Here is a 25,390-nt window from a genome sequence, read left to right on the forward strand (position 1 = left end):
TCTTAGCAAATTGATCCCGTAGCTAACACCAAGATGCATGCTGTCATATACCGGACGAGGTGTAACTCTTTGTGTGTTGCAGGGTTTAGTGGAAACCGAGTGGTCCCGACACAAAGCTGCAATTAAAATAATGATCACTGTACGTCCTTTACTCAATCCATTGTTCATGAAATCGTCAAAATGGGACCATTTTCATTGTAAATGATTTTGGCAGCTGTAGCTTTAAGGCGGCAAAGAAAACCCGCCTAAAGGTATGCAATTTTTAGCCGAAAATAAGCGTTCAATTTCTGAAAAACGAAATCAACTCCGTGAGATCAAACGAAAGCTGGAAAGTGCTGAGAAAACCTGCCACAGGGTCTTAACTGTCCACTAAGAAACCCCACTGAGGAGGCTTAACTTTATGTAAGATTTAGTCAATATTCTACAAACCTCTCAAGTCAAACGATCCATCATCCATCATCACCAACAAAGAAGGCGTGCAAGCTTCGAAACGCCTGGAAATAAACCTTCCCAAAGTAATGCATAAAAAACACACCGCTTCAACCCTAGAAGAAATGATGAAACCACCGCAGGAAAATGTTGCTATTTGATAGAAATGGAAACCTTCCTTGTGAAAAAATACAAGCACGCAATAGCCAAGGATTTTGCGTCCATAAGATTGGCTTTACAACAAAAAATCCGAGAGGAACATCGTTACGCCAGAAAAGAATCCCAAAAAAAAAAGCCCAACCCAAGTTAACCCACTTTACTGGTGCCTGGTGGTGGTTGTCCTCGCCACGTGCTTGACCCTTTTTTTTTTTTGCTGCCGTACCAGTGGACTAGCCCGAAATCAAGTCCAATCCAATGTAAACGATAAATGAATAATTGCATTCTGTGGTAATCCGCTTTATGAAGAGTCGACCAGCAAAAGGGCTGGTTTCCGAATCTTTCCCACAGCACACGGCTAAGCGTAGCCACGGAATGAGATTGTCCATTTTCTGGTAGTCAAGTTCTGGAAAATCCCGACAGTTTCCGTAACGGGGGGGAAGTCGAGAAATGGTTCCATGGGTGAAAGTTTATCAAATCCAGGGTTCCGTTTCTGTTTGGGGTCTTTGGTCAGTTTTGTTACATGGACACGGAAACGGGTATGCTGCTTTGAAGCTAGTTTGGCTTTTGATGATGAAATAAATATGAATTTTATGGTTGCATTCTGATCAACCTGGCTCTCTGTATCTCTGTATGTGTATCTGTCTACCTTCTGGATAGGAGCGTTTCTGCCGTTTGTCTCACATTCCAGCCAAAACCTGATAATATGAAAATGCTATAAAATTATGCTCAAACTGTTCCGCAACGCACCAAAAAATTGTATCCTCCGATTACAACCTACCAACCAAGAGTGTCATGAGATTGCGCAATTGGATGAGCAAGTAAGAGGCACCGAACAGAAATCCCACGAATTATACAGCATTTTACAACTCTGTCGAGAGCATCAGTCGGCTGATGGCGGTCGTAACGCAACCGCACCGTAATCCTTGCTAAATTGTACGATAGATGTCCACCTCAGTGGACAGGCGAGTGGAGTTACCAACAGCAAAACTTTCGACATTATGTTACTACAACCGGGCACGCTACAGCACTGAGCTCCAGTTGACCAAATTGCAGGAAATTAATATTTTGGTTTGAAGTCCCTGCAGCTTAGCATCTATACCTCTGCAATCAAGAATTCCTGGACAGGGAGGAAACTGCTCTCCTATCTGTGTGTTACTTTAACCGGATGGATGCACCTAATCGGGGAGAGACCTACACCTGCTTATTACGAGCAGCTTTCTGTCATCTTCGTTTGGCTTGGAAAAAGTTTCATCTCACCAATCCAGTTTTCAATCTCATTTTGGTCCAGTACCACATCTGTCCTTCTTTTTTATTTGAATGACAAACCCCCTGATCAGACTTTTATCCCATCTGCAAGCTATCATTTTACAGCTAAAATACACCAATTTTGAGGTTCGGCTTTTTGACGTTAAGTGCGTCTCGTACGCTTAACTTATCTATTGGGTAACCGATTCGCACAAGTTGAATACTATGGGACGAAAGTGATTCGTAGAGCCCGCTTCCACACACGCACACTTTACGTGACCGCAATGTGGAATCTGCGAAGCACAACGAGTAGCATGAAATAATGATTAATTCCGTTTCTATTCCAACGACATCGTGTGCGCCTTCATATTTGGACATTTTTTTTCGCTTTCTACTTTCTGTTATCATTTTCATCATCTTTTAACTAGTTTGGAGTTTTTTTTTACGATCCGTACAATCATAAATGGGCAGCGAGAAAGGTTGCAGAGACACTCACACACACACAAATATATAGAAGCAATCCCAATCAGTAGACCATAAAATCCTTCCTTTTCTGGAAGAAAAAAGTATCGTCTCGTCCGCCATGGAGCTTTCAGTTGCTGCTGAACGGTTCGTTAATTCAGCAAAATGGCTTTCGCCTTCGTGCTATTTATTCTTCTTCAAGACGATAAACACGTTCTAAAGCCCACCGAGCGCCATCGATTTAAGGCAGGAAAAGGTTGGGCGGTTATTTTTTTTATGGTTAGGAGTATCGTTTTATTAAATCCATGCGGCGCTATAAAATCGAAATGGTAAAGGGAATTGTTTTGTATATTTTTCCTAATAAGAAAAGAAAGTTGAACAGGTGACGACGATATAATATCTGGAAGATTTGAAAAGTCAAATATAAACTCAATAAACCATCCGGAAAAATAAGTAAATTATTTGCGCCTAAATGTAGGCAACCTGTTGAAAACTTGTATTGCAATAAAACTAAAACTAAGCTAAGATTCAACACTGAAACTGGGAGAATTAAGATCAACAAGCTAGTAACATCCGATTTCTTAAATTAGAGGACAAGCCAATAATGCCATTCTAAATATTTTTACTGAAACAATGTTTGAAATACGGCATTGTACCTTCATAATTTACTGTAAAATATTAAAACAATGTTAAATTCATTACACACGTTTTGTTGCAAATATTACAAATAATGCTTAGAGCAATCTCTCATGCTTAATTTCACTGTTATATTTTCTAAAAATTCTTTCAACAACGTATAATACATCGAATCCTATCAAAATTGTTCAAATGTCCCACAAAACCGTCACTTCAACTCCATTCCAAGGCACAACTAACGGCACACAGTCGAGAAAGCAAAAACACTAAACGGCAACAAATCACGACAAATCATTCCCATTCAACGGACTCTGTTTGTGTGTTCACAAACGTTGGAATGAGTTTGCTCGCTTCGGCTCGAAACGTCTGCCCAACTATGACCTCCCTTTCTTGAACGAATCTTCGCTTTTGGGAACAGGATCCCGACTTCTACTTGAGAGAAGCATACTTTTAAACGATTTTCCCCCTGGAGGTCACGCTGCTTCGTTTCATCGCTTGCCTTTGACTTTCGAGTGTATGTGAGAACGAATGTTTGCTACCGAAAAACTCTGAAGAAGTAGTCGGTACAGCTACATGTACAGAAAAGGGTAGTTTGTAGTTTAAGGATAAGCTACAAAATGGAGGAGATGAATCGGTGGAGGTATATTTATATTTTGAAAGTGCATTCAGTTTGATGAAATGCTGTGGATGAGAGGTTTTTTTTTGTTAACGAACTTTGCTTTATGAATTCCATAACAGTTTCAGAACCTCCTTCCATTTTTTTTTTAATGTTTCATGATAATATCCAATGCACATGTCTAAAAGCTACTATACCTTTGAGATTAAGCTCTAGTTACAGGTATTTTTATTTTATTTGACCTCATGATAAAAACAAAGTTAATGTGTCTTGCAGCATATGAAACAATCACTAGTAAAAAGATTTGATCCAGCTCAATCTGACGACTCATTTCGTCCGTAAAAAACACCACTCACACCACTACCGTTAGCAGTGTCACAAACATGACCATTAGCTTGATTCGCAACATGGTTCAAAGCAACAGTCAAACAAACTCGTTTCGAACTGATCGAAATAGCGCTACAATGATACGTAGCGATTTACTCATCCATGTCCAAAAACAAAGCAAAAAGCTGGCAAAACCCGAAAAAATCAATAACAAATAGACCTTCCGGAAGCTTCACCAGCGAACCCTCGGAAAATACCCTCCGTTAGCAACAGGACAGCAGTCAATCGATCGGAACAGAGAGAATTCCAACCCGGCGGGGTCAGGATTTCGCAGCACAGAAACAATAAACCCATGTGCACCCATCTTTCAGAACTTCTACGAGGCATCGATAAAAATTGGACAACCTAATACCTACCCTTCCCGGGGCATGGACAAAGGTGGCCGGCGGACATCGGTGCTTGGGATCCGAGCAAACACAACCTTCCGGGTTTTCGGATGGATGGAATCGCAGTACGACAAATAAACCGTGGGTAGCCGAAGTTTTTCTCGTTTGATTTTTACTGGCCCCAAGGCATCGGGATCTGGTCATAGGCAGGATCCTGGTTTTTCAGGACATTAGGAGGAAGGAGGGGGGAAGCTGGAATCGGGTTTTTATTGAAATTGGCAACCAGATGCTTGTTGACGGAGATGCTTTGGGAATGGTGAAAGTTAAATAAGCCTAGTTTTATCACATCTCAAATCGATCCAACAATAAACGGGATCATCTCCCGGGTAATATAACTAGCGGCCGGGGGGTTAAACCCAGCTACGATTTGCAGAACGATTAAATTTTAGGCGAACAGAATCACTTCCAGACGAACGCATTGATTCGTGCCGGAATCACAACTATAGAGAAAATAGCAGCTAAGCTTTCTTATCGTAGCAATGGGAAGGGGTTTTGCTCCTGTTTGGGCAACTTTTACTCAACTCCAATTTTTCCCCCTAAATGCGTATTTTTCCACACGGAAAGTTTTTAAGCTGTCAAAAGACTTATTCACAAATAAGTTTCTCGATGCAATAGCATGGTGAATAGAAAAGTACCCCTGCCGAAAAGTGCATCCAAGTGTAAGCGCAGGATGCAAAGCTACCTATGTGTGGATGATATGGTTGCATGGAAAAGATTTCCACGCATACCCATTCCATCGATCCGAACGGCACGGTCCTTAGGCGGGAACGATAGGGAGGTAAAAATCAAAGATTGCACAAAAATCACCTGAATCCTGACAACTACGGCAGATGCAACCGCGAATAGGCGGCGCTCTCTTTCCCTCATTCAAATGTTGAAGAAAAAAGCGATGCATTCCCGGGGTTGCAGAAAGCAGTTGCCGAGAAGAGATTGTTGAGATACTTTACACAATTCTTGCCTTTTCTCGTATCGCTCCATGAAATGTGTTATCGAATTCGTGATAGAAATATGTCGACAAAAAAGAAAAAGCAAGCAACGCAGCTATCCACCCCGGTAGGAGCAACAGAAGGAACAAAAAAAAACCCTCCACCCAAACGCGGCATGAATATCTTTAATCCGTTGCGCCGCAAATAAAAAAGGAGGAAAAAATTGTCCATCCTGTCGAAAAACCACCAATTCATCCATATTTGGCTGTGTTCGGGAAGGGTAGGGAGGGGCGCTCGGGAAAAGTTAAACTCCAAATATTTCAACCGTGCAACCGGATGTTTCACCGGAGTTTCTTGCAGCTTTGTCGCTTTATTTCTGCTTCTAGGAACCCATCGGTAATGGGACAGGAAATTTGTACCACATTCCACGGTCGCGTTTTTCCACGGTCTGAGTGACAGTTTTTCGCTTTGCTGAAGCAGCGAAAGGAAAGGGAAAATGAAAAAGAATTTCAAAATCGCTACGGAAAATCCTTTCACAATTGATGTGCAGCAGTCAAGATGCACCACCTGAGCGAAGTCTCAGCAAAGGAAAAAATAGACGCTTTTCCTTCTTCTGTTTCTCTCTCTCTCTTTCTCACAGCAAAACGCGACTGATTCAAAAGTGGGAACCAACTCACTGGAATGCAACATGAAGTGAAAAGCCACTTGGCGAAGAAGAAAGAAAATATTTTTCCCTCCCACAGAAAGGAAACTTCTTGTGCGAAAACTTACCGTGCGCGGAACTGTTACGTTGAAGTAACTCACAGCGTGGAGGGGGGGGGAGGAGTGGGAGGAAATTCAACCCTCTTTTCCTTGCCCCCTCAGAAAGAGACAAAGCAAAGTGAGACGAACTTTGGATACTCAAATCGCTGGGAAGCTTTGTTGGGCTGTGAGCAGCTAAACATAAAACGGGGGGAAAACCCTCTTCGCGTTGTAGCTGAAGAGATCGTGGATCATAACAAGAAGGATTCGGTTTTTGTCCGTTCGTCCTGCTACTCAGATCGCGCTAGTAAGTGTGCAGTAAGGAAAACAAGGAAATGAACTTTTTCCGCATAAGCTCTTCGTTTTAGTGTAAGTGTGTTTAAGATGTTCCTCGACAACTAAGGCAACCTTACACAGCGCTTGACACATCATGGAAAAATGAAGAAACATAAATTCGCGACAAACCGACAGCCAGAAAGATGGCAAAAGCAAAGGAAAAATTAAAACAAAATAAGGGAAGCAATCTGGTGTGGGTTTGGATGTGAGTTGGATAGGAAAGCGAGTCAAGTACTTACTCATTAAACGGAAAAAGGAAAGATTTTCCAAACTTTAATCAAACATTGCGTAGATTTTCCTTCATAAGCTATTGCTTCTTTAAATCAGGACATTTTGCTTATGAAGAAAATTCTCGTGTAATGAAAAAAACTTTGAGTCTGTCCTTTAATTGGCAAACACGAAGAGCTAATTTTTCACAAAATCTTCCAACGATTGGCTATTAGATTGACAATTGGATGCACCCTGAAGGTAAACCATGGTAGTAGAATTTCACGTTCAACCCCCGGTCAACGTTCAACCCCCAACGCGTTCACTAACCCGCACACACAAAGACAGAGAGCATTAACTTTTGAGCGTAAAATGAACCAGGTTAAGCGCCAGGAAGACGTAACGAACCTGTTGAATCAGGCTATCCATGCTACGCTTTGAAGCACGAGCTAGCTCAACCATCGATCGAAGATTCATCTCGACCGTTAGGGAAGCCCGCCAAAAGGGAAACAACGTACCAACCTCCTCATAGCCGCCGGGTACCCAATAATAGCACAAACGATGCTAGAATACGTATCCAATTTTTCCACCAGCTCGCGGAACTACATCTCTCTTCTGCTTTTGACTCCTGGTTTTATTTTTTCTTCCCACCGTCTACAAGTAGCTCTCAATTTAATGTGATTTTTGTAGAACAGGATGTATCGTTGCGTATGTCTGCACAGCGAACAGCCGAGGACGTCAGACATGCTGCTCTTCAAGGTGAATCAGATTATGCCGCTTAACGTATGGCGCACGAAACAAGTCTTTTAATAAGCTCCATGCTTCGTTAACCTAGATGCTCCCGCCTGGTGTTCGCTTGCTGCTTTGAAGCTAGCGAGACTGGCTTATCGTTGCTAAAAATGTTAAAGTACACCAATTTTGGACTATATAATTTAATACAAGCTGCTATCGCGGAAAATGTGCGTCGCGGGTAAATGGGAAAATATTTGGACGCGTATTCAAATCTGCGAAAAATCGTTCGAAAGTAAGATGCGTGATTTGACGTTGACGTTGATGATGATGCTGTAATCAATTTATTGATTTTGTTTTTTGTTTCCCGTAATGTGATTGGCATGTTTTCGATATCGTTTTTTACAGGGAAAATAATACAATGTGTTGAGAATCTTCTTCGTGATTAGAAACTGAGGAAATTTTTTGTTAGTTGAAATTTTATTTAAAATTGATTATGACGGTCCAATGCCGTATTGTCATGTTAGTTGAAATACTGACAGAAAAAATATTAATGCGCCTAAAACTATGCAATTCGTAAGACAAAATTGTTTTTTGGTTGCTTTAAAAGGTACTATTAGAAATCACTTTAAAAAATTTCTTGTGTTTTCTATTTCAATCTTTTTTTTCTACCACATATCAGAATAAAGTTACTTTTGAAATGAACCAAAAGCAATTCACACGGCTTTGATTGAAAAGAAAAAAAAATCAAAATTAAAAAATTGAAAGTTTTTTTTATTTTTGAAAAACAAACTGTCAAATAAAACATGAAAAATGTTTATAAAGAAGAGCATGATGTTGCCCAGATTTTATTTGCAAACATTCCTCAACTGTACAAAAAAAAACATAATGAAAACATTCTTTTAAATTTGAAAATCTTAAAGTTATGCAATTCTTAAGACAAAATCATCTTTTGAAATACTATCTACCGAACTGCTTCTGAATGTTCATTAAAGTGGTTTGTACTTCTCGTACTTTTCTTAAGCTTTTGCTTGTATCTACAATCGTGTACACCACACCACATAATCACTGTTTGGTACCACACAAAAAAAAGGTAAAAAGACAAACCCCAAAACATTTGCAACTAAAACGACATGCTCCCGAAACGCGTCATTGTGGTTGGCCAAGAACTGCTCAGCAGAAGCACAAGATGCCTATGCCCTAGGAAAATGGCCCTTACTGGAAGGCCGTTTCCTGCCTCTCGCCCTGTCTTTTTTTCTATCTCTCTCCGTCTCTTGGCCTGCTCGTTGTCATCGTCCTCGCATAATGGCGGATAAGTGGCACTTTGCTTTTTCCTTTTAAAAAAATGGCGAAAAAGAGGAATCAACCCGCTTGAAATGCCCGGTGCGCTTCCGATTCTGTTTCGCTTGCGCTTCCGGATCCGTGTTCACACCGCCGCGTCGGGAGGCGATTCGTGCGACCAAGGACGGATATATCTCTCTTGAGTGCGGAGTGCTTTGAAACACAGGATGGTAGGGAAACGATGCCACTCAGCACAGGCCCACTGTTGGTTGGTTGGTTTGGTAGAATCGTTTGCGATGGTCTCGGCATGCAGCAACTCTACCTCCGATACGAAATGGAACATCTTCAACCGCACACCAACTGACAGAAAACGGAAGGTTTTCATTAAAGTAGCGGACGCATAAAAAATGTACGTCGTTTAAAAAGTTGGCTCCGGTCGGTGTACGACGCTAGCCCGCGAGAGATAAAGGATCGATAACCGGCGAACCATTTTGCCTGTGGATGTGCCTGGGAGCAGCCTTGGGCAGCCTTTACTTTTACCCATTCTGCTCGCAGCCGAAGCAAGGTGGAAGATAATTTAATAGGTTTATCGTTTTCTTATCTGCACTTCATCGAAGGACGCGTTGGCGCTTAGTGCGGCCCGTTCAGTCGGTGTAAGCCGGTCGGTAACAGCAACCGGATATTGAAAGAGTATCGTGGATCGATTTCATTCAATTTTCCACCACTTCCGGGTGTGGTGTGACAAGCAAAACTGGCCCAAAAAAAAAAATGGCGTTTTTTTCGATTTTGGATTTGCGCCTCCGTTTTGGTGGCGAAAAGTGCGAAAGAGACTTCAAAAAAATACAGCACAAAAGTCATGTCCCTTTGAGAGGATTCCTTTTTTTTTTGCTGCCTCCAGCGTTGGTGTGAAAAAGGAAATTTTGGTTCATGCCTGGTCTCATGGATGCTAGGATGCAAAAAAAATGACCTTCACAATGATAGGGTCGAGCACGAGTACTCTTTTTTGCACATTCAATTTCGACTGGTTTCCGGCACGACGGAAGGAACCTTTTCCGACCGGAGAAGAAGAATTCTCAACAACAACAAAAAAAAGGCCAGAACATTGTCGAATAATCGATGGTGTGGATGGGCTCGCCCAGCTACGGGACCATCAGCCCAAAAGCTAAATCAACCCCGTCGGCATGTAAAACCACCAGTGCAAGCTAGAATAAAAAAATAAAAACTCGTGTCCCAGACATTACCCAGATGCCGCCACAACCACAAGCGCTACCAGTTGTCTGGCTCAGTTGGCCTCTTCACCGAGAGATGCCCGTAAATCATTGCTGCGGTGACGGCTGGCGCTGACGATGGCTGGCAAACCCGGCCCATATTATCGGAGAGTGTCGGACGTTCCGCCAAAATGTTGCTCATTTCCCGATGCCATTCAGCCACTTCCCCTTCATTAAACGTTTAGCGCTTGCACGTTGCCATTACGACACCGAGCGAGCAATGGTAGGATGAAAAAAAAGACTAACGCAAACACACACACACACAAAAACAGTAACAAAAACAGCCTTTATGGAGGAACAAACTACACATTTATCTCCATCAAAACCTCCCGTACACTTCCCTTGCTAAGTACCGATGGAAGCAAATGGAGGAGACTATTATTAGCCAAATTATAAGCGATGTCGCGCCACAGCGGAACGTTTGCCAAAGAGCGCATTAATAAATGAATTAGTTCCGTGCGCGTAACGATCGTTTTTGGTGGGTTAAATCCTGGTTGACAGCCTTAAAAAAAAGGTACCAAAAAGATGATTATCTGAAACAAAATACATTTCAATTGCATACTTTCAGGCGGATTCATAAAAGAAAATATTTTTTGAACCGCCAAAAGTTATACTTTTCGCGAGGCAATTTTGTCCTTACATGAAGCTTTTTCAATGCAGACTAGCAAGCAGCGTGTATAGAGAATAAAAGAACGCACCCCGTACAGTACAGTCACCCCCTGCATATGCTTCTGAATAATCATGAGCATAAAATTATGGTCACAATAAGCTTTTAGAACTTTTGATTAAAATTTCAAGCATAGCACTCAAATGCAGCGACATATCGCACTCTCCAGATTAAAACGTAGCTTCTATTCATCATTCAAATTTATTCTGTAACCATTACTATTGTTCTGCTTCATCAGTAGTATAAAAATGCTGCTATCCTTTTGCTGGAAACAGAACATTCACCTCCCTCTGTCGCCTTTGTGTCGAGTTGTGGGAAGCATTCAGAACCATTACTGAATATGATTTCTCTCTATTCTTTCGCCGCAGAGTAAGACATTAATGCTGAGCTCGAGAACTGGAATGAGCATGACTTTTTTCTTCTTCTAAGCTTCATTGTTCCTTGTAGCTAGAGTAAAACATTTCTACTATTTTCCATTTGGTTAATCCTTTTTTTAAGGTTTTACACATGTCTTCTTGCATGTTCATAGTGAATTGTTAGATGAAAAGAAAGAAGCGAAAGCATACCCTGCACTAACCCACCAGACTGCAATACTCGCTAGTGGCATCTAATTTCGCAATTTTATCAAACCATCAGAACATGTACCTCGCTTTATCGAGACTTCAGCATGTATGCAGGCCGAACAATGGCTACCTTAAAAATTACTATCTCAAACAAAAGGTACTAAAGCACGACGACGAACTAACCTCAAAAAGTGCAAAACCAGAACATTCTTTAGTAACCCAAAATCGGATTCCGGTTCGCCGACCGCCGGCGCTCCATTGTTTCACTAGTCGGCGCCATTTTTTTGTGTGTATTTTTCCGCCTCACGAGTTTCACTCTTTTTCCTGTTCTCTCTCTCTCGCTAGTACATCGATTGGCATGGTAGAACATGACCTAACCTCACATCGGAAATTTGCCTTCCTTTCTCTCGGATTCATTGTTCCCATTTTACTGCGAATAGTGTTCCGTCTTCTCCAGTCAAACATTGGCGCCAGTAATGGCCCGGCGGCTGAATCCTTCTCCATCGCAACAATCAACGCACCAGCAGCGCTCGGATGTGTTGAAAATTGTAACAAAATCGTAAAACATTGAAATCATAAATTTGCCAAACAATGAGCGACCTAAAGAGCTGACCGACATGGCTGCCAGTTTTGCTGCTGCATCTCATTTTTGGCTAGCCAACGACCGGATTATTATCCCTCAGCTCATGGCGTAAATGGTGGAGATGACACAGCAAGTTGGCGAGCGTGATAGAGTGCAGGAAATGTGAAACATTAGTTCCATGGTTTTGTACAACTGCGCTAGGAACTTCGGGAGCACTTGGTTACACGTGTCCATGGTGATGGCCATGTGTGGCTGTAGTGAGCGAGACCGCACTTCAAATGGATACGACGATAGCGCGTTCAAATATGCCAGTCGGAGTGGGGAAAAAAGTCCGAATTTTAGGAACTCGGCGAACTGCTCTCGTACAGCGATACCAAAACCAAAATTTTTCCTCCATTCTGAAGAATCACCAAGCGTGGATGCTGCGAGGCCAACCCTAGTTACTAGCGGAACTATATCGTTTTGTCCACGTTTGGCCAGCCGAAAAGATAATGTTACATCAGCCCTCTGGAACCTTGATTCAACTGGTGCAACCATGAAAAGATTGTAAGCCCATGTAACGAACCCATCCAAGCCCGAAGAATGATCTGGTCCAATTCAACATTCAACTACGCACCATACGCGGTTCGACACAGCATAACCGAGTGTACGTGTCTATTAGAAGAAGTGTTCTTCTTCCATGAATTGTGCTAGGACGCTCCTGTTCGATGCGCAATGTTATCGTCCGCTAGGATTTGAACCATTTGCTGAAGAGACGCTCACTGATTGTCCCCACAATCAAATCTATTTCAGTATGGGCATGTGGACAGCAAACGAAGCTTCACACTACGCTTGGCTATTGACGACCAACTCAATTGCGATAGTGGAATTGTTATTTATTGGTTCAATTTGATGCCTTCGGACATCGGAAGAGCTCAAACAAAAAAGCGCGCAAAAGCTCAACAGCCTGTTGCTCTGATGTGTTGGAGCAGATGTATAAAACTCAAGATGTTTACGATAATATGGAAACAATCGATATAAATCAATTACTGGCGAGCTTGCAATGCGTGCATTCCTTCTGGAATTGGCTCAAGCTATCCGATGAAGTTTACAAAAGCCCCTACTCAAACTCATGGCAGAGTTGCCAGTGTGGGACCTGCAAGACGCCTGCTCTGCCTGGACGTAGTACAAATCGTTGCAACATGCAAACGCTCTTTTGTGTGAAATTTTTTGTTTCCGTTTTTAATAGCTTGGGATTAAAGATGGCATCCATTGTTTATTTCCCATGTGAATCATAAATTTCCAACTCGGCCTATCGTGCGCTACACTAACTCTCTTCACAATGGAGTAAACGTGCCACTATAGTATCGATAATCTTCCGGATCATTCGATCGAAGGTAGCATAAAGCTTGCAATACCGATCGATGGTCCAAACCGTTGGCCGATGTAAGCGGACGTACTAGCAGCCTCCGGTGTCATTGGTGGTGGCCCAAAGAAGATAGATTTTAATCGAGTTTTTAAGCTAATTGAAAGTAAAATGATGAATTGCGGCCTATTCCCATCACTGCCTTCGTTCCAAATAGGTTTCCACCAGCGCATGGCGGAAGCAGAAGCCACAAATCGATGGCAAGATCTTAATTTGCTAACTTGAAGGTATGCGCCACCGAGACCGGGGATGTTTGGTTCCCAACGGTTTCCAGTGCGATGCGACAGCAACCGGTTCTCACAGGAAGCCCCGATATGAGTGAGTTCATTAATTACGATGCCGTGCCGGGAATCGTCTTCAGCCGTTTGATGCAGCCCCGGTTCGATGGGACCGGGCGAATGCAAGCCCACCCGTAGGGGTTTGTTAAAGGCCAAAGCCAATCAATAGACTTACGGTTTGGTGAAAGCGTTTCCCATCACCAACCTCGGGAGCAGTGTGGATGGGCACTACACTATTCAGAGGGTAAATAGCCTTATCTGGGACGCATCGAATCCGGTACTGCCCTGCTTCCGGGAGGATGACATAGTTGAAAGGAAATTGTCTTCTGCCCTGACGTACACTTCAAACGACAATCAATGTGTTTATGGGTGTATGATTAGCTGTGTGCGCTATGGTGAGCAGGGTGGAAGCCGGCAAACTCGAGATGATAGCTTGTGCATTACATCAAATATAAACACTTTAGATCGCCTTCCTCCCAGGGGGGGAAGTCTTCGATGACCAACATTCGGAGCAAACGTGGATTGGGGTCAGATTCAGGTGAAATGCTTTGCTGCCTTATTTGTCTTGAGCGGCGGAAGCTCTTAACACGCAGGACGGCGTAGGTATTGTGCGAATATGTGTGTCGCTGTGCTTGTGAAACGGGAAAAGGAAGTCAATTTTGCAATAACATTCTGTGATACCGCAGACATCCGTCAGAAGTGTAGCTTCCCGGAAAATCACTATTGGCAGTGTGGGGAGGATGCAGTTGTGTATAAATAAATACAAATTGCATACTTGCTATTTGCATTTCACGGTGTTGCCCTGCTACTAGAGTGGGTAGACCCCGTATTGATGAAGTGTTTCAGAGAACAGTGCTGCCAAGAGGATGCCCTGGACCACCTTTTTCAATTTCCTTATTAAAGATTTGATGCTATATTGGGTTTTCCCCGTGCAATCAAAGTTCTATCATCTTCACTTTGGGAGGAATTTCTGAGGACTTGTTGTATTTATTGGAGCATTACTAACTTATTGACTTAGTGACCCACATATGAGAAGGATACGAAACTGGAACATAAATAAGTTTGATGAAATATTTAAACAAGAGTTATGGATAAAACACTACCTAAATCCCTAAAGCACCCAGAGTTTTGTTTAATATTTTGCATACCCACTCCATATGACCTTCTTAAAAAAGTAGGACGTCATATTTGGGATAAACTTTAAATGAAAACATCACAAGCAGTTAAAGCCATGACCACACACTGACACACCACGGCAGTTTATCATTTGTCGTACCATTTTGCCCCACGGCATTATCCTACACCAAATTGGGCCTCTGGATCCCAACGATCGGAAATGGGAAACTGATTGCTTTCATGTTTAGAGATTATGAAGGCTAGTCTCCACGCTGTGTTGTTTTCTTCATTTCGGTTGAACCCTCCCGGTGAGGTCTGTCGCCCGGATCCTGCAAAACGTGACAAGAATATCCCATCTACCCTGGGGAAGATGGCTTCTTCCGGATAGATTTCGGATTTTCTTTCTGTTTTTGTGTCACGGTTCGTTTGCCGGTTGTCACACGAATCCATCGTAATCTAGTCAAGTGAGTCCGTGGTAGGAATGTGACCATCACGTCACGTGAATCTCCTGCTTTGGGGCAGGAGGAAGGAAAAGTTTATCTGTCCTCCGTGGCAGTAATTTTGAGCACTATTACGTTAATGCTAACGATAGTATTCGATTGGGAGAGTTTTGAGCAAGCGTACATTTTCGTAAGGTCAACAATACATAAGTTTTCTGTATTACGTGTTGGTTTTTGGGTTTCTTAAAGCAATTTAGAGTTGTCTTTTGGAATCGATTTGCATGACGATTGAAGGAGAAATGCACATCCTCGTAGACGTATTCTTCTTACTTAGTGTACGAGACTTGCTGCTTCTACGTAGCTGTATAGACATTCCTCACTTCAGAGGAACAATCAAGGACTCGAACATGGGTCCTACCGTGTCAACTTAATACACTAGGAATATCGACGAGAACCTTAAAGCTGATTAGATAGTAACTTTTTAAACCTCAAAATTGGCAGTTTCAAACTTCTGGAGGATTATTCAAACGATTTCTCCAAAAAAAGATTTCTTCGAGTATTCTCCTCTCCTTCAAATATCCTCAAACGCAACGGATCCACACGATAACGAAGCTGTTCAGTGACGTCAATTGTTCATATCCAGCGCTATCGGATGTACTCCGCTATGCTCTCCTTGTTTGACGCCCTTTTGTCTGCAGTTCTAGCGTAAATCTCTTTCTCGCCATACAGAAAGTGGAGGAAGAACTCCAAACCAAAAGATTATCCCACACTATCTTCTCCAAACAGTTGCAAGCGATATGATAAGTTCCGCAGCAGAGCGTTTTACCCCGCGCACCCGATGGCCCAGAAAGTGGATTTATTTTCTGCATTCTCACCGGAAGTGGCACACTTGAATAGTTGGAATAGTTGCACAGCAACGGTAAAGCATCCCAAAATGAGGTCGTGTCCGATAAGCATCAAACGCGAAGCGTACGTAGCAGTAGGTGGTGAGCTATTTTCTGACTGATATATAATTCGAGTGTGCAAAGCTGTAGGGAAAAGCAGCCCGAGTATGCTTTCTTCCGTGCGCTTCGGGGGGGTTTTCGCCTCGGTAAATTTTGCATCTCCCATATCGCACCTCCCGAGGCACCCGGAAATTCACCTTTAACCTCAATTTCTTGTGCTGTGTGTTACAAAAACCACAGCGAACGTCTGCTAGCAGAATATATGCATATATAGCTAGCTCGTAAAAATAAGGTTATGAGATGGATGGTTGGTAGAGATATGACAATGTGCTCGATTGTCGTGGTACCCATCTTCGATGTTTATCCTGCCCCAGCGCTAGATGGATCGATGGGAAGGATCCTAGTAAGTGAGCCGTGATTGTTGCATACCTGCAGGGGTTTGGGCACCTATTTCACTATCCACTTCCTTGCACGGATAGGGATTTCTTGCTATTGTAACCGGGAAGCTCACAGGAAATGAGGATCGTTTGGAGTTATTTCACTTTTTTTTTGTGGAGACCATTTTCAATTACTCAACCAGTGTCGCCGTTCCGTAGTTTCACGGTGTGCAATGATGATAAGATTTACATTAAGGTTAATTTTCCGGAAATTCTATAGCCCTGACCTATGGCAACGTCCTGTTGTACGTGGATTTATTGAGAAACCGTTCTGTGTCTCTATTTTTGTTTAAAGATCTTTTGCAATGATTGCACCTCGAATCGAAATGCTAATTTAATTTGTATTGTGGACGCAACAGTTATTTTGAAAGTTGATTGTCTGCGTTCCCTTTATCACCACTTCCTAGGTAAGTATTAGTTTGCTACTTCTGATACTTCTGGACTTAAATACGGAGCGATGATCCAGATGAGATTTGATATCAGTTCCTTCGTGTTAGGAACTATCAACGCTTCCAACTAATGCAGGTGGCCGTGAAATGCTCATTTGTATGGGTAAAAGCTTTCCGAATCGTAAAATATTATAAACATTCTACAAACGTTTTTGAAGAATTATGTCCTCCTTTGACAATTACAAAATTCAATTTCAGAAGAGTAATTGCAATGAAAATACTCACAGTTTGCCTCAGCCAACATCTTCCAAAAAGCAAGCCGCAATTTGTCATCCCAATAATCCTCGCCAATTCTCCGTATTTGAGCAGACACGTGTCACTGATTGCACTTGTTGGAAACACTAGTATCACATAACCGCACAAAACATCACATAACCGCACCATAAATATCGCCCCCACAATCGCTATCTTCGACAAACCAAAACTATAACTTTTTATGGATTTAATGGTAACGATTCTACTTTTTTTTCTTTTTGCTTCACCAAACACACGTGATATCACTGATAACACAAACGCGCACTACAAAACCGAAAGACAGGAGAAAAAAAAAACGCCCCGAACGCTCGATTCTATTTCACCTCCAGTCCTGCTCTGTGTGCGTAAGCATCTCCCACCAACTTCACGCTCGCACAAGATAGGAGGTTGAAAAAACATGCGAGCAAAATCAAATTGTGTGTGTCAACTGTGTTGCTCTTTGACCTCAAGCACCGAACTGGAGGTGGAAAAGAGATGGACGATTCGTTCCGTCGAGCTTTCTTCTTTCACACACGAGCTTGAGCCTCGAAAAGGGGGGAACCAGGCGAATATGTAGAACAAACCCACGCACACAACCACACATACAAAAACTGGACTGGAGGCGTCGTTCGATCGATGAACACGTTTTTGGGCCAAATTTTGTTGGCATCATCCAGCTGATATCTTTGTGACAGCGTGTGTGGGGGATGTTGAATGCAGGCTTTCGAATGAAAATCTTTGCTATTTGCAATTTTCTTCAAGGTTCCAGAAGAAGATTAGCTTTGATCCCGTTCTAACGAATGACATCATGAGTGTGTAATTTGAAATTTGGGTCATATTTTTAGTGAAAACACAACTAATTCTTGCCCGTCGTTGTCTGGGATGATGACGCTTAAACGGACAACCAGGTACTGTTATTCCGGTCATTGCAAAATTTATTCTTTAACGTGTATGGGTGTGTTGAAGCCTTTCGGCCCGGTGCGAATCGGTAGCTACAAAGAGAATAACATCCAGGTACAAAACCAATGAATTGAGTTCTTTTCCAGCTGCACTCGTTGCTGGTGTACATTTAAACACCGGTACTTGGAGCATGGTAAGGCTAGATAATGAATTTAAAAGGCTTGATGACAAAACAAGACGGGTATAGAGCTAGATCGAGTATCCGTTAACTTTCACCGCTTGCGAATGGTTGGTATCGCACGCATCGATCATAAACCGATCCTCCCCTGAGGGGTCGGCCGTATCTTGAGTATAGATAATTTTCTACTAAAAATATGTTTTCGTAGCAGTACCACTAGCAGTTCCCTAGCACGAACGATACAACATAAGGCTCAAGGAATTTTGAAAACGGGTTTAATTTACAATGTAGTCCGACCGTTCGTCGGACACAATGTCCTTTAGAACCAGATTGAACAGGCGGTACGAACAAACTACAACACAATGCTCTATCAGTGCTCTCTTCTTAGGTACCTTAAAGAAAGCGACGAAGTTCTCAAAATTAGACAGTATTTAGGCAACTGATATACGTTGCTTACTGATCGGTAGACCGACGCTGCTTGAATTCGATAAAAACTACTCGTACAACAAATCATCAACTTCAGTTTCACGATTATTACGGCCATTTGCTTGGACAAAGACACATCAAATGAAATATCAAAGAATTTATTCTGTGTCTTAGTGCAAGGGTCGTGACTAAAAAATTTTTGGTTATGTTATTTAGGTACACAAGATTTACCTTTAACGCATCGACAAAATATAATCACCCTTTCCACCCCTGGAAAAAGCTTGAAAGGCGTTACGTAATTTATGGACGTGCTTTCTAGTTCAAACGACGCACACACTCACACACTGCCATCCTTTTTTTTATCGTATCGTATCTCACCGACGCATCTCTTATCACCACTAGCGGATCCATGCCTATCGCCCATCTGCTACTCGATCATTTCGTTCCCGTTAATCTTACGAATCGGTTGCGTTGTTTTGCGTTGTGCAGATTCTAACCTCAACTTCATTGCACCTGCTCGAAGCTGAAGGTTAGCAAGTCGTAACCCATCATCTGCACATAATACAGTGCGTTCAAACTACGCAAGCAAGACAAATAACGCAAAACCACGTGTTGATCGCGTGTCGTGTGTGCAACAGAGTAGTTGTTTTCTTCGCGAAAAAATATTCAAAACGCGTCGTTTTGTTCCTTCTTTTTTTTCATTCGCGCTCGAAAGTATATGCTCCCACGTGCGTCGTTGATCCCTTTTGTTTTGTACAGTGGTTCAGTGAACGTTAAGTTAAGTATTCAAGCCTAAATACCTCCGATAAGTGTGGTATAGTGAACAGTTAATTTTTTTTTTACGCTCAGTACGAAGACATTTGTGAATAAGTTTGTGAACTGTGACTGTGAAAAAAGAAGTTTATTTTTTTATTTCTACTATTGTGCGATATAATTCTTATCGTGAAGGAAAGCAAAGAACTTTTTTTTAAAGAAAACATGAAGATGCTTACGTACCGCACGCAGCAGATGTCGCATGCCGGGGACCAGGACATGTTCTCGTGTCCGATGGCTGTTGATACGGACGAGCTGGACAGTGTGTAAGTATGGTGGGGGTAGAAAATAAAAAAAAAAAAACGCAAAAAGCAGACACCCATTTCATCCACGCGTGATCTATCCCGGACCGCCATTTTGTATCAAATGTGGGGCGTGCGAGTAAGTACGTGAACAGCCACATGCTTGTTGCGTATCGGACGTCGAAGGTTGAAGGTCTTCTTTTTCTTCTTCTGGACGTAACAACTTGCAAATTAATGCTTGAGTCATATGACATGACATGCTAGACTTATTGTCACCATGTAGTCAGAATAGTTAAATGTTGCTACGAAGTAACCGCCCGGATGGGATTCGATACCCGATCTTGCCGTGTGAACGAGCGATACTATTTCTTCTCAGTATACAGACCGCTCGTAAATCATTGTAGGTTGAAGGTTATGTTTTCATCATTCCATGAAGTCTGTGCTGCAGAGATTAAACCTTGAATCGGACCTGAATTGCGTATGTGTCCTTTATGCTGCATATATTGAACTTTTCTGACCCAAAAGTGTCTCAAGCTCTGGACTGGGAGAATGAAAACGATTTTTCCACGAGTTGTTGTACAGCAAAAAATAGCAACACAGAACAGCTGCCTGCAGGTTCCTTTTACAGTGGCCTGAAGAACCTTTTATCCCATTCAGCGTTATCGTACCCAGGACTGTCGGTATCCTGGTCTGTTGCACATTTCGGCATTTTTTTTTTTTACTTTAGCTTTTCCCATCGTCATCCAGCACTTCTTCACCATTCTCCTGCTTTGCTCCACATTGCGATATGCGTTGGTGACATGGCGCTTCTGACTGCGGTTTCCATCGGAAGGCTTAACCTTTCGGATGGCGGCAAAAAGTCACATCGTACAGTGGGTCAAAACGTCCACAAGTACATGCCAACTGTCGTGTCCTATCCACCTTACAGATTTATTCCTATGCGTTCGACCCGTTTTATTAGCCGTAAGTATCGTATCCATAAAGTGCTCACCAATGGTACGGATGGAACAAGTTGTAACGAATGTTTCTTTATTTTAGATCACACTTTCATCACGTTGCTTATTACTGGTGGAAATAAAGTACAACTTTTACGAAAAAACAAACGAAACTATTTCTGGACAGCGGTACAGCGGACGGAACGTAATCGTAACACACATTCCGCAGAAAAGCCAACTCGTTAAGTGCTCCAGGTGCACTGAACAAGTGGGAAGTACCGGTAGAAAAATCGGAATGATCTTGTAATGGCATTACGGTTTAATCCTTGGTCCTGTGCACTGACTCTTTCCTGGACTTGCAGATAATCACGTGGAAAAGCGACACGGACGCAAGAAAGAGAGATACCGAACACGCAGACTACTGTCACACAGAGAGGACACACGGTTTGCTGGAAGCAAGAACAAAATCGCACTGGTTATTCACACTGTTGGTTTTCATAATTCGCCAACCACACAGATCCTCCCACTCACAAGGAAGTAAGGAGGGAAACAGGGTTAGAAGTTATCAAACAACAAGAAGATAGCCACTTCAACCCCTAAGAAAGATTCTTTCTACGATTCTACACCATGCGAAAAAAATGCAAGTCAACGACGGAAAAGAAAACTTCACGGACCGACATAAGCGTCGTGTTTGCTTGTGGACTCTTGCAGCCTTGCTCCTGGATCGCTTTCTACATTCACCGGACCGTTGCATTTCAAAGCAAGATAAACGTCTAAAGACTTACTCAGTTTTGTTTTAAAATGTTATTAATTAGTTTCACCAGACCGGTTGGGGTGCCGTTTGCGCCAACTACCACGTCAGGGAAGTTGGTGTTAGTACAGCTCCGGCACAACTAAAAGCCACGAGCGTCACTGCTCTGACCATCCTCCATATTATCCCTGTTTTATACCGGTGTTTTGTCGCTGTCCTGGGTTGTTGTTTGGAAAGGTTAGCTTCTTTTTGCTGCTGCCGCTGCTTGCTTTCTACCGTCTCTGTGCAAAGTTCTGTCTGTTTGGGGTCAGATAACGTTAACGCGGCCAGAGAGGTTGTTGGAAGGCTGGCTTAAGCCCCTCCACATTCCAACGCAAGCGACAGGGAGGTGTGTAAAACTTAAGTCAAACGAATTGCTTCGGTCGTTGAGAATTTCTGTAGACGGCATGATAAAGTCGACACCCGGGTTTCTTCGTGGTGCAAAAAGGGGATGCTACACATAAGTACATTCAACGATACAAAGCGAAGCACGTCGTCACACGATTCAAGTGCAAGGTTTTGGAAGAACTGGGCCATAACACACAGAGATGAGATGGAATTTTTGGAAGGTTGGTTAGTTTTGTCGGTTTATCCATTCGGTCGCGCCTGGACTTGATGATGTCCTGCCTGTGTACCAACGTTTGCTGGCAAGTAATTAGATTGTCCGTACGTGATACTGTTACTGGAGCGCGTAACAAATGGAATTGGATTGGGCGAGTGTCTGATCAAATCTTTAACGAATCTTGCTTCTTGTAAAAAAAGATATTCCACAAAACTAACACACCTTCTAAAAATGTACGGTAAGAAACTACTGCTAGCAGGTAGATTGAACACTTTCTGTTTTCGTTTGCTTAACGGTACGATGGTATGTATGTGAGAATCAGTTAAACATCAAAAGAAGAAGATGGGTGGCTTTCGTTTAGTTCACTTTATTTATTCTCCAATTCGCACGTCCTTCACCTTCGACATTTCGCGTTCAACTGACCTCTTGCTGGGTCGAGAGCGCGCGCGCCGCTTAAATACCCCCCTTCGCTCACTCGGCGCTCGCCACGATATCGCTATCTCGTTTCCCTACTTCACACGGCCTTTCCTCGGCCGATCCTTTCGCCCCGAAGGATCCTCACCGCAATAAAACCGATAGGGTTTCATATGTGACGAAGCCGTCGACGTCACTTTTGGCCCTTCGCCATTGATCTTTTCTACGTCATAGCGATCATGTGGACGAACACTGGTTACCTTATATGGTCCAAGGTACTCAGCTGCGTACTTCCTTCCAGGCCCGAACTGCGTCCGCTTAATCACCACCAGGTCGCCTTCGCGGTAAGTTGTAGCCGACCGCGCTCGTAAGTCGTACGATCTCCGTTGTTCTTCTTGGGCTTTCTCGATAGAAACCCTGGCACCAGCTCGAGTCTGCTCTCGTTGATCGTGATGTTGGGCCACTCGAATTTCTTCCATCAGCTCACCTAGTCGTAAATCTCCTTCGTGTCTCATCGGTACCCCAAACATCGCTTCAAAAGGAGTAACACCGATGCTCTGATGTGGGCTCGAATTAATCCACCGCTGAATATTGGCAACGTGCTTATACCACTTTGCAGGATCGTTTACACCCATCTTTCGCAACATAGCAATAATCACTTGATTTACCCTCTCTACCTGCCCGTTCCCGCGCGGAACACCTGTCGTAACTTCCACACGCTCGATATCCTGATCCTCACAATACCGCTTAAAATCGTTTGACGTAAACGCAGCCCCTTTATCGCTAATAATACGCCTTGGATTACCAAATACCTCGCTCTGTGTTGCTAATCGCTGAATTACTTCAAATGAATTCGTCGTTTTAGTAGGATATATCCAAGTGTACTTACTAAACGCATCAACTACTACAAACAAATATTTATACCTTTTCTCCGTAATGTCCATTGGACCCAAATGGTCTACGTGATACGTGTCTAACGGAACGTCACCTTTCGCGATTGGGTATAATAAACCGTCAACTTTTCCCCTTTTACGCTCTGCGAGGATACATTTCACACAACACTCAATCGTTTGTTTTATTTTCTCACTCGCGTTTGGAATGTAAAACTCCTGTTCGATAATACCCTCTATCTTACGAGCTCCTAAGTGACCCTTTTCGTGTATCCTACGTATCAAATCGCTTTGCATCCGCGATGGTACCACAATCACTTCCCTACCTTTCACTACTTTCATCAGCAGCCCATTGCACATGACAAAATCTTCAAAAGATTGCGTTTTTAACAATTCAATAATTGCCTTCGCACGCTCGTCACTTTGTTGCATTTTTCTGATCGCTTCTATCATAGGATCGCTTTTCACAATCATCACCGGTGCCCTGCTCAACGCATCCACATGCTTCATCGATGAACCTGGCCTATGAACCACTTCATATTCATACTCTTCGAGCATCAAAGCCCATCTCGCGATTCTTGCCGACAGTTCTTTCGATTTTAAAGTATGCCCAAACGCTGCACAATCTGTAACGATCTTAAACTTGATGCCTAAGAGATACACACGAAACTTTTCAACAGCGCGAACCACCGCTAGCACTTCCAAATGATACGCACTATAATTCTTCTCCGCGTTTGATGTTTGTTGACTCATGAAGGCAACAGGATGAAACTTGTCATTGTCACTCTTCTGCATAAGCGCAGCACCATAACCGTACTTTGACGCGTCCGTATGGAGCTCGGTTTCGGCACTTTCGTCGTAGATCTTTAACACCGGATCGGTCACCAAACACCGTTTCAACTCGTCAAAACTCGAACGCTCCTCTTCACTAAACACAAACTCAACACCTTTCTGAAGCAAACTTGTCAAAGGCTTCGAAATTGTCGCGTAACCAGCAATAAATTTTCGGAAGTAACTCGTAAGTCCCAAAAATCTTTGCAGCTGCTTCACATTTTTCGGTTCCGGAAAAAGCTGAACCGATCGCAACTTACTCGGCGCTATGCGATAACACCCGTTGCGAATCACATACCCGAGATACTCCACTTCATCCTTTAAAAATTGCGATTTTTTCCAATTGAACTGCACACCGTTCTCACTCGCGACATTTAACAATTCCTTCAACGTTTGAAAATTACTTTCCTCATCTAATGAAGGAATTATTAAATCATCCACATACACCAACACACGCTCACTCTTGATGAATTCCCGAAACACATCCGCTACAAACCGGCTGAAACTCGCTGGACTATTGACCAACCCAAAAGGCGTTCTAAGAAACTCGTACTGGCCTGTGTGGGTAACGAAGCCTGTGTACCGCTGGCTCGACTTTTCCACAGGAACATGAAAAAACGAATTTTTCAAGTCAAGTGTGGTAAAAACTCTGGCTGACTTCAAGCGATCGATTTGATCTTCTATGTTCCTCATGGGAAAACAATCCTTAATCATTTTTCGATTAAGTTCGCGATAATCAACACAAACGCGTAAGGAACCGTCCTTTTTTCTCGCTAACGTTACCGGACTCGCAAAATCACTCTCACTTTCTCGAATTATTCCCGCGGCTAACCACTCGTCGATTGTTTTCTCCAGCACCGCCTTTTCACCCGGAGCAAAACGCCTTGGCGACGAACGCACAGGCGTCTCGTCATGCAAAATAATTTTCGTCTCAACACGACTATTCACGTTTCCCGCAGGTTTGTACCCCGAAATAACAGCCTTTACTCTTTCCGAAAATCGAGGAGACACATCCAAATTGTCTTCATTGTCACACACAATAGAAAACATTTCATCCGTTGAACCATATGGCCTGACTTTGACACCCGCCGTTGTCATCGTAACTTCAAAATAGTTCAAGGAATCTCTGCCCAATACTGCATCGTAAGACATGCTTTCATTTGGCACCACAAAAAATCGCACACCACTAAAAACGTTATCATCCACCGTAACGTCCACTGTGAACATGCCGATCGCCTTTGTTCTCATGCCACCAAAGCCCTGGAACCACATCGAAGTATCGATCAGCGGTGATCCCTCGATTCTCTTGTAACAACCTATTGTCACCAAGTTTTGGTTGCTTCCACTGTCAAACAATGCCTTGACCGATGTTTTGTTTAACACGACATCAACCATTCCCACCGATTCTTCCGTCACGTTTATTTTCGCAGGAACGACGCTTTTGTTCCGCGCACACTCGCTCGCCTTATGACCGTACTCACGACA

The 25,390-nt window shown here is 42.9% G+C and overlaps 1 protein-coding gene across 4 annotated transcripts in view; it reads left to right on the forward strand.

Moving 5' to 3' along the window:
- The window catches only part of LOC126564230 (CUGBP Elav-like family member 2), a 222,427-nt gene that overhangs the window by 60,292 nt on the left and 136,745 nt on the right, over positions 1 to 25,390 (forward strand). Inside the window, exon 1 of one of the 4 annotated variants that reach the window (XM_050221216.1) lies at positions 19,495 to 19,507. The exons of the other annotated variants lie outside the window; for them this stretch is intronic. The gene's annotated coding sequence lies outside the window, so the exon portion shown is untranslated. Of the gene's footprint in view, positions 1 to 19,494; positions 19,508 to 25,390 lie in introns of those variants that run through there. 4 annotated transcript variants of the gene reach the window in all.

The sequence above is a fragment of the Anopheles maculipalpis genome, chromosome 3RL (genome assembly GCF_943734695.1).
Source record: "Anopheles maculipalpis chromosome 3RL, idAnoMacuDA_375_x, whole genome shotgun sequence".
Classification (NCBI taxonomy): Eukaryota; Metazoa; Arthropoda; class Insecta; order Diptera; family Culicidae; genus Anopheles; species Anopheles maculipalpis.